Here is a 9695-nt window from a genome sequence, read left to right on the forward strand (position 1 = left end):
TGCTGCGTCCCCTCAAGTTAAGATGTCTTAAAGGCCAAGCAGGCCCTTGCTTCGTAAGCCCGCACCACACACACTGAGGTAGCTGAGACGCCACCTGGCTGCAGGTCGGCCACCACTGGGGGGCGGTCGCCACCAGCAGGTGAGGGATGAGCGGCTGCTCTCTGGGGGGAGGCTGGTTTCAAGCCCCCACAGCTTACCTGTCGGGTGTGGTGGTTTCGTTCAATCCTGGTCAACTTCTCTAGGTCGGGTGGCTCTTACCCGCTCAACTGATAGCAGTGCTTTTCTAGCTTGAGGAGGATTCGGGGCCGCGGGGGGCGGTGTGTTAGAAAGCAGGTTTCTAGGGCCTCACAACCAGGCGGACCCAGAGACTTCTGCTTCTCATAAACTCCCCAGGTGATTGTGACGTGAGCAAGGCCCATGTTTGGAACACTTGCCCCTCTGTTTGGCGGGCGCCCAGCGACACCTGCAGCCTGGTGTCCCCGCCCCCTGCTTCGCCAGGCCTACCTGCCACCTGGGAACTGCTGTCCCTCCTGACTCGGTGCTGCCTCCTCCACCAGCCTCGCGGGTCAGCTTTCCCTGGGATGCAAGCTCGTGTTCCCCACGGATGAAGCCACGCGTGGGCTCTTTCTGCAACCTTCCCGTCAGCTCCTGCCTGTGCCTCACAGATGCCAGGTGATAGGCAGTAGGTGTTGACTCGTGTTTACTGGTTGATGGAGCCACATCTCCGTTCCACTCTTTGCTTCTGCCTAAGCGTGGGCCGCCATAATACCACAGGCAGGGCAGCTGACGTAACAGACTTTAATGCTCATGGTTCTGGAGGCTGGAAGTCCGAGACCAAGGCGCCAGCAAGGCTGGTGTCTAGTGAGAGCCCTACTTGTGGCCTGCGCACAGCCTTTCCTTGGTGCGGAGAGAGGTGCTCTTCTTTGTGGAAGGCTGCTAATCCTGTGAGATGAGGACCTCACCTTTAGGACTTCTTTTGACCTCCGTTGCCCCTGGAAGTCCGTGTCTCCATGAAGAGTCATGCTGCTGGTTAGGGCTTCAATGTGTGCTTTACGGGAGGCCACAGTTCTGTCCATAAGGGCGTTCTGGGCACAACTGTGGGTGCCATAAGTCCAAAAAAGAGGTTGATTCTCATTGTTCCCAGCTCCCGTATCTGTGAATTCCCCTGCTTACTAAAATTTATCTGTAACCCCAAGTTTTTCACAGTGCGTCAAAAAATTGAGTCGAGTGCTGTGCCCATTCCTGGCTAAGGTAGAACAATACGGTACCCCTACTTCTTGTTTTTGTCCTTCTGCTTTTTTTTTTAATTTTTATTTATGTTCGAGAGACAAAGTGCACGAGCTGGGGAGGGTCAGAGAGAGAAGGAGACACAGAATCTGAAGCAGGCTCCAGGCTCCGAGCTGTCAGCGCAGAGCCCGACGCAGGGCTGGAACTCACGAATCGTGAGATCATGACCTGAGCTGATGTCAGACGCTCAACCGACTGAACCACCCAGGCGCCCCGGTCCTTGTGCTTTAAAAACACATCCTTTTTATGGGCTTAGTGCCACGTTTTCAGCTTTTTGCGCTTTTTTGGTGTGGTTTTGCTGTTTTAAGCAGGCCCCACGCATAGTGCTGAAGCGCTGCCTGGTGCTCCTAAGTACAAAGTGGTGATGAGCCTCATGGAGAAAATGTGCGGGTCAGAGAAGCCTCGTTCAGCTCTAAGTTATGTGCTGTTGGCCATGAGTTCAATGTTAACAAAACAATATACATTAAAGCATCTTTAGACGGAAACACACATAAAACAAAACTACTGATTGATCGGTTGGTTGAAAATGTCATAACCAGAGGCTTGTAGTCACCTACCCCTGCGTTTCCCCTGAGAACAATGGCTTGGTGTTTGCTAATTCAGTGTTCACGGTGACTTTATAAAACATCACTGCCATAAGTATTTGAAGGATATTCAAATGTGGAATGGTCTGTATTTTATGAATTGAACAGGCAGTTTCCAGAATGCTGAGAAGCCCTCAGATGTAAGAGACGTGCTTTAGTTGGCTTATTGTTATCTACCCAATGCCGAATGCTTAACTGTAAGCATGTGAATGCTTGGGGGGAGTTTGGCTTTTTAAATATCAGCTTTGACATTGTCAACATGTGGTGTTGGTGGTTACAGGATGGTGGGTCTGCTCCGGAGCAAAGAGGGGTCACATCATTGGAAATGACCTATTACGACTGGACATCTTCTTGTTTCCTACTAAACAGTGACACTCCGATTGCCTGACTGACAGAAATGCCAGGAAACACCAGCATTTGACATTTGAATTTGACACCCTTTATGAAGTGTAATGGCCAACCAAAGTAGCTTCACCGATCTTTGGTCTGTTTGTTTTCAAGTATAAATACTGCTTTCCTACTGAAACGTTGAAGATGACTCATTCTTCACTTATAAATCCCAGTGGTGCCATTTGGTAAGATAGGAGAGGCATTGCCCCACTAATAAGGAGATTTTTAAGGGCATCCTCCCGGAAGTCTTGGTTGGTCCCATCTTGCCCGAGGCATCTACGTGAGCAGGCCATTGGCGGGGGCACCTGGAAAGCCAAGTTATTACACCATAGACCCTATTTGCATAATATCAAGTGTGGGTTTCTTTGGCAACCCTGCTAGCTTACCCATTCTTGCTCAAATATTAATGACAAGAGAAGTACCATGCATGCGGGGAAAGCCATTTTAGCGACGGCCACCTGTATCATTTAAACATTTACCCCCAAGCTGGTTTTGTGAGCAATCCAGTCGTTGCAAACTTATGGCTCCCTTGGGCAAATGACAACGAACAAGCCACAGGCACGCAGCCTCAGGGCGGGTCCGGGACAGCCGGTGCAGGTGCAAGGCTAGCTGGGCCAGCATCCGGGACACCGGGCCATTGTTTGCAGCTGTGGATTTTCCCACTTCCAATGGAAGGATATTCCAGCGTGGGGGAAGATTCTCCTCCGTGGAGCCCGTGTCAAGCCTGGCCCGTGTGACAACGGCGAGCCAAGCCCGACCACGGGCACCCGATAGCCCTCAGATGTGGCCGCGAGAGGTGTCGGCTCCTGCGTGAACTTTGTCCCTGGGTGTGTGTTTTGGAGCTTGCCCGGGTGACATTCAGCCTCTACATTCATTTTTATGATAATTCCGAGTAAATTGTAGAGCAGTAAGCTCTTCAAGCCTGTCTTTCTTGTGAAAGCCGCGAATCAATCAGCTGTGGGCTTTTTTGGGGGCTTTTCAATGTATAGTGATCATTTAGATTTGACGTGCATTGTGAGACCCTAGCTTGCGCCCTCCCTCCGGTCTGTCATTAATTCCAGCCCTCGCTATTCTGAAGTACAGTGAAGGATGGCGGAGAAATCATTGCCCTCTTCAGCTCTGTTATTGCACAAAATAGCAGCGCAATAATTTTTTGTCAATGTTTTACTCTAAAAGCTTTCTACGTCAGTTTTGAAAAGGAAGCAATAAAGCCCATTCAATGGTATGAATAAAAATCCTTTGAGGGTTAGGGCAGGGCTTCTTTTCTTCAGCTGGTAATCAAATTGGAGCTAAAATGAAATTGAGTTTTCTTATGAAAATAGCCTTTGTTGCTGGGAAGGCTGGTAATTCATAAACAATAACCCGCTCTTTTGTGTGGGTAATAATATATTCATGTTCTTTCAATAGGGTAAAAGCCAGACCTAGTGCATTATGGTACAGTAAAAATAGCTGAAGGGGCTGGCTGGAATGATCTTGAAGAAGAAACGTGGCGTTCGGTGACTTTGGCTTTCAGCATCCCTCTGAAATGGGACTTTGCCTGGATCTGTGCTCTGGTTTTCGTTGTTGATTTGTCGCTGCCCTACGATATTTGGTTAATTGCGATGGTCTCAAGCTGTGCTCGTCACTGCCACGGCCGCCACGGCTGCCGGAGCCCCAGCCGGCTGCCACAGGACGTTGTCATTCACAGGAGCAGGCTCTCGGCGCCCACGAGGACAGGAGCGTCCCGGAGCCCTGGACCCGACAGGCAGCTGCACGCGGGGCACAGGAGGTAGGCTGCTGGGTGTCCCCTGCAGGAGGAGGGGGCGTCCTTGGTCGATGGGGAGAGGGGTGAGGTGGTGGGGGCACAGCCTGCTGTGCTTTTTCTGCTAAGTGGTCGGAGGTCCGCAGAGGGAGAGCGTCTGGTCGTCTGAATTGTGGTGACTTCCAACCGGATCACAGGTGGAGCCCACAGGCAGCTCTGCCCTTGAGCCGGTGGAGGACCCTTTTGAGGGGGTGTGTGTGTGCGGCCACCCGGCCGTCCTCTAGGACCTGGTGGCACCTGGGTGCAGGGTACTGTGTGACCCATAGGTGGAAAGACTGTCTGTCCTGCTGAGACGTGTGTGTGCTGACCTGAGCTTGGAAGCTGCCTGTGCAGGAGTGATGCCGTTGGGAGTCAGATGGGGCTGGAACTGCCACTAACGATGTTTCCCCGACTGTTGCTACTTGGGCAACAGTGACTTTTGTTCTCTCTCTCAAGTTGGTAAAAAGTTATGTTTTGGCAATCGCAAAAATGTGTGGCAGCTCTACCTTCATGTTGGATTGTGAAAATAGCCGTGGTGTTCCTGGACCCAGATCGAGGGGCCAGGGCCACTGAGATAAAGGTCACTTTCTGTTGCATCAAACACAGAGTTGAAAGAATGAAGCTCTAATCTGTCTAGATTATTGAGATTGCAAACATAGAAAGAAGGTTCTTTCTGATAGAATGCTCTAGCTGTTTGGGAATCAGTTTTGGTTGCCTTTGAAGTTCCATTTTCTTGGCTCTGAACATCATTCAATGGAAAAGAAAGGAAGGAAGCAAGGAAGGAAGGAAAGAAAGAAAGGAAGCAAGAAGGGGGGGCGGTGGAGAAAGGAAAACCCTTTTGCCTGCTGAGAAATGTAGAGGATGGCGTGGGCAGTGTCAGCACCGGTTGGAAGAATGTCATTCCTGCTGGATTTTGATTGTTTGGCGGTCTCGGTCCTTTCATCGTCACTGGTAGTCTCACTCAGGGGTACCTTTTTTGTAAAGGTCCCACGGAATAATGTGCTCTCCTGGCTTATGCTCAGGGCTTTGCAAAACCTGTCCTCGGTTCAGAATTGGAGAATGAACTTGAGATGAAGACCAGAGTGTGCAATTTTAAACCAGCGAACTTGGACAGTTTCAGAGACGCTGAATCCGTTGACGGCTCGCCCCCTCCCCCCCTCCCCCCACCGTGGACCTGAGAAAGCAGGGGTGAGGGGGTAGCAGCAGTGTTTACCTGCACCCAGATGTGGCAGGGGTGTGTGCGGGGCTGATGCTGGCCAGCAGGTATTTCTGTGTGTTGTTTTGGAATTTTAACAATGAAATTGCGTGCTTCACAAAAGAACTTTTAAGGCACAGTGGAAGCTGACAGTTGTGGTATTATATGTCATTATCCAATTAGTTTACACCAGTGTATGTTTTTATGCTTTACTTAACACACCTCTGTGTGTTTTCAATGCCAACGAATGTTACTTCCACTGAAGTCTTTCAGAACTAGGATTCTAATTGTATATATTTTACTCTGCTGCAGTTAGTCTGTGCTTTCAATATCGCGAGCACCTCAAATTCCGATTTTAAAATCTATTTCATATTCATTTTCAGGTGAAAAATAAAAGCCAGGATTCTGTTGGCTTTCATTATGTACTTTGTCAGAAAAGCCCCCCGACAAGTTCTTCCTTTTCCTGCTGACAGAGCTGCATTGCTGGAGGCTTTATTCTTATGCTAAGGTTGAATCAACGTGAAAGAAAAGATTGCTAATTGTCAGAGAATTAGCTTTTCAACTTCCTGTAAAGGAAATGGTAAACAAAGTTCTGGAGAGTTTTCACTGTGGAGGAAACGATGGGGAAATAGACTTCGTTTGCTGTGGAAACCATGGACAGGTATCACAGCACACTTCCAACCAGAAAATTGTAATTTTCTGTAGCTATTTGGTGGTCTCGATGAAAAGTTCTCCTCTTAATACTTCCTGTTTTAAAGTGCAGTGGCTTTGCCTCTTGGCACCTGCGATGTGTAGGGCAAAGAGAGGGAGGAACACAGGGTTCTGTTGGGTGGGTGGCACTGGGCGATCCTGGGAGCACCAGCCCAGGTGGGGGACAGGTGATTGGAAAGAAGAAGGTGGGTGCTTGGGACTCTGGTCTTGTGCCTGGTTTTCCTCTCTAGTTACTGAAAAAAAGATAAAAGCAAGCTGCACTTACTGTCCCCTACTTTAGACGGCCAACTGCCTTTTCTCCTGCATGCCACTCAGCAGTGGGGCCGTGTCATGGCCTAGGGGTTACAGGCGAGGCACTACTGGTCACAAGCGGCCCTCTGTCTGGCGCAGAGCATGGCAGGCATTTAGGAGCGGGGGGCCTGCCACCCAAGCAGCCTTCAGGCTGGAACCCAAGACTGGGTGTTGTATGGGAGGCAAGTCTCCTGCCGCCCAGATCGTCTACAGAGTGTCCTGAGGCAGACAGGAGGACGGAACGGCACCCTCCCCTCTCCACCAACCCCCCACAGGCAGACTCTGTGCGCCCTCGTGTCCTCCCTACCCGCAATGGGTGGCCACCTCCTTGCAAGAGGAGTTGCTCTTTTCTTTCTGAAGACTTGGGGAGGGAGGATGGGCAGGCAAGGGTGGGACGCCAGGGGCTCGGGGCCTCTGGTGGGTGGTGGGGTGGTCCCATCAGGACCAAGCAGGGTCTGGGGAGCAGGTGCAGGGTGATCCAAGTGAAGCACTCCTCCAGAACCTACCGCTGTGCATCATGGTGGCCACAGGATGGGCAGGCGTGAGCTCCAGCCGGGGGCCTGTTCCGCTGGTCCCGCAGGAGCCCGCACTGTCTGGGTCCTGTGGAGTCAGGGAGACAGACCCACCTGTGAGCCCGGCAGGTGCACTGTGGCAGGTGCCCCAGGCGGTAAGGGCTGGCCAGGGCCCTGCTCCTGAGGCTTCCAGCAGGTGGGTCATGACTGGCTTAGTGTCCTCTAATGGTTTAACTGTAACATGGACTATCAAGGTGAAGGAGGGGGAAATAAAGAAAAAGGGGTAAAAATCCACACAGGAAAACACTGAAATATTCCATTGTGACTCTTCTGGCCTTACTCATATGGCAGACACAAGGTGAACCAGACCCTTTGTAACCCAAAGGGCAAAGAGCAGGAATTTATGCTAAGACGAATGTCAGTGAGGTCAAAGACTCTTCATTATTTCGTTTTACAGAACCTCTATCCTCCCATTAAAGTCATTTCAATCTTCACCTTGATTACCAAGTGATCTGTGGTTACCTTGGCTTGGCTAGGTTTTCTTCAAGACAGGGAAGTACATTAACAACGTAACAGGGATGTTTGCATATTTTTTACTTTTTAGGGAATCAGAACATAGATTAAAACTACAGACTTTTTGATTATTAGAAAAAATTTCGATATAAAAATTGGGTACAAAATAGGCAGTTTTTAAAATAAAAGCACATGTCAACAACTGCAAAGGATGTTATGCAGATAATTATCTGTCAAAAATTGGCTCACTGTGTTTCTGTGTTTATTTCTGTTTTAACCTGCACCACTTGACGGACTCTCCTGAAACTGGGGGTCAGGTTAAATGCTTTTCTACTGCTGTGTGCAAATCGAATCTCCAAAGTGCAGAGATCCAGTTCAAAGCCTGCCATGACTTTGACCACTTCCTTGGGCCCTGAGCCGCTGAAATTAAGAGTTTATTTACAGAAGGTTGCTTCCTGCACCCGCCAGCCCGTAAGGTTTGCGAATCTCACCTTATTTTGTATTTCACCCCAGGCACACATTACATAAATCTAATGGCTGAATCTTCCTTCAACTGTTTCTGAAAAATTACAGGTTACTGGAACACAAGCCGGAAAACACACAATTATAAATTATACCTCCGTTTTACTTTTGTATCTGGGATGTTTTATCTCAAAAAGTGAAAAAAAAATTATGCTAGCATTCTTAGGGAGGTAATGGAGATATTTTGATATTCTCAAAATATCATTTCTTTGTGTGTGTGTCATGTCTTTTCTTTTTGAAAGGTTAAAATGATGTTTTAGGATGTAATTGTGACATTGAAATTCCTGATCCCTAGGAGAAAGGATTTCGTTGTAGGACTGCTATCATTCTAGAAATAGTGTGTATTTCCAGCACGGAAAATATCTGTTTCCTACATCCTGGTTCTGAATATCCTTTAGGGTTGATGTCTTGTCTCAGTATCAGACACAAACCAAGCAAAACATGTGGGCTTCCCCTCTTACCTTGACTCAAGCCTCCATGATAACCCAAGGGCCTACATGTCGAATTCCACCTTCCAGGACTTGGCACAGGCTATGTCTGTGGCCATAGGCAGCTGCCTCCGAATCCCTCACTGGGAAGATGAGTTTGGGAAATGGTCTGTGCAGGTCCAGGAAGGGGGCTTTTGTCCATGTGCACAGAGAATGCAGAGGTCCTGGCACCTCTCGTGTGGTATGGGGACGCAAGCGGTGAGCATGTCTCCTTGGTTGGTTGGTCTCCTGTCCGTTGGGGTGGGGTGTGGTGGGGGGCAGAGTGGGAACCGCTCTCTGCCCCTGGTCTATGGACAGAGTAATCTGTGGTCTCTGGTTGTGCAATTTTCCAGAAAATGGTTCAGATTATAGAACCCATGGGCGGCATCTCTCCTGGGCAATGAGGTCTTAATATTATAGTGTATTTACTCAACTCTTGGCAAGTACTGTTATCATTAAAGGCTATTTGTCTTTAAAATGATATTTGTTTCATTTAGCAGACAATTGGACTTTGTTCAAGCTTAACTAGATGCTGGAATTTGAGCATGAACGCTGCCCCTAGAGAGTGACATCCCTTCAGTTGGCAGCGGGGCTAATGGACAGGTGCACCTGGAGGCCAGCTGCCTGGATCTCTCCTGGCTCTACCACCTTCACCTCTGAGCTCAGCTTCCCACATGTGTGCAATTGGGAGGGTAATAAGATCTAACTTACAGGGCTGTGCTAGGGGGGAAATCAGAGGAGACCTGCAAAGTACTTGGCATCACAGGCTGCGATAAGCTCTCAATAAATGTTGACCATTGTCATGGTTGTAGCTCATCGATTCTAGCATGACCTTTCTTACATTTTAATGTCTTTGAAATTGGGATATCTCTACTGTAATAGCTTAGGTTTGGTGAAGTGCAGTAATCAGTCGGACAGAGACTTCCACAATGAATGACTTCCTTAATCTGAGAAGGGAAGGATATATGAATTAGTTATTGTTGAAAGTCTGTCTTCTGGAATCCATTTCCCTCAAATTCTCAGGTAAAGAGGAACCAGAGTTAATGCCGAGATTTACAATGGTCAGTCTTTAGAACTGAGACGTAGAACAAACAGCATCTTGAAGCATTAAGCCACACAATCGTCACCAGAACATTTGATGTTCAGAAAGACACAAATTGCTCTATTTTGAAAGGGACAAATCGTTTTGTCTTACATCCCAGGCACAAACAGACTTTACAGAAAAGAAGATAATTGACTTGAAATCTTCCACTCTTCTCTCAGAAGGAGGTCAGCTGTATTCTGATCTGGCTCAGAAGCATCTCCTTTCCCATTAGTGTTTTGTAAGAGGCCTTGTGTCCTGAGTCACTTCCAAACACACTGACAGCCCAGGCCACACCTGCAGGGCAGCCTTTCACGTGCACCTCATCTTGTGTGAGGGCTCCCCGAGTGCTAAATCCTTCA

At 48.7% G+C, this 9695-nt stretch overlaps 1 long non-coding RNA gene across 1 annotated transcript; it reads left to right on the forward strand.

Moving 5' to 3' along the window:
* The first annotated feature begins 517 nt into the window (after nt 1-517).
* LOC122237178 lies at nt 518-5957 on the forward strand. Its single transcript, XR_006215411.1, has 3 exons — nt 518-672; nt 3949-4029; nt 5620-5957. It is a non-coding gene; the product is annotated as an uncharacterized LOC122237178 (long non-coding RNA).
* Nucleotides 5958-9695: the final 3738 nt, after the last annotated feature.

This window comes from Panthera tigris, chromosome A1, assembly GCF_018350195.1.
Source record: "Panthera tigris isolate Pti1 chromosome A1, P.tigris_Pti1_mat1.1, whole genome shotgun sequence".
Lineage (NCBI taxonomy): Eukaryota > Metazoa > Chordata > Mammalia > Carnivora > Felidae > Panthera > Panthera tigris.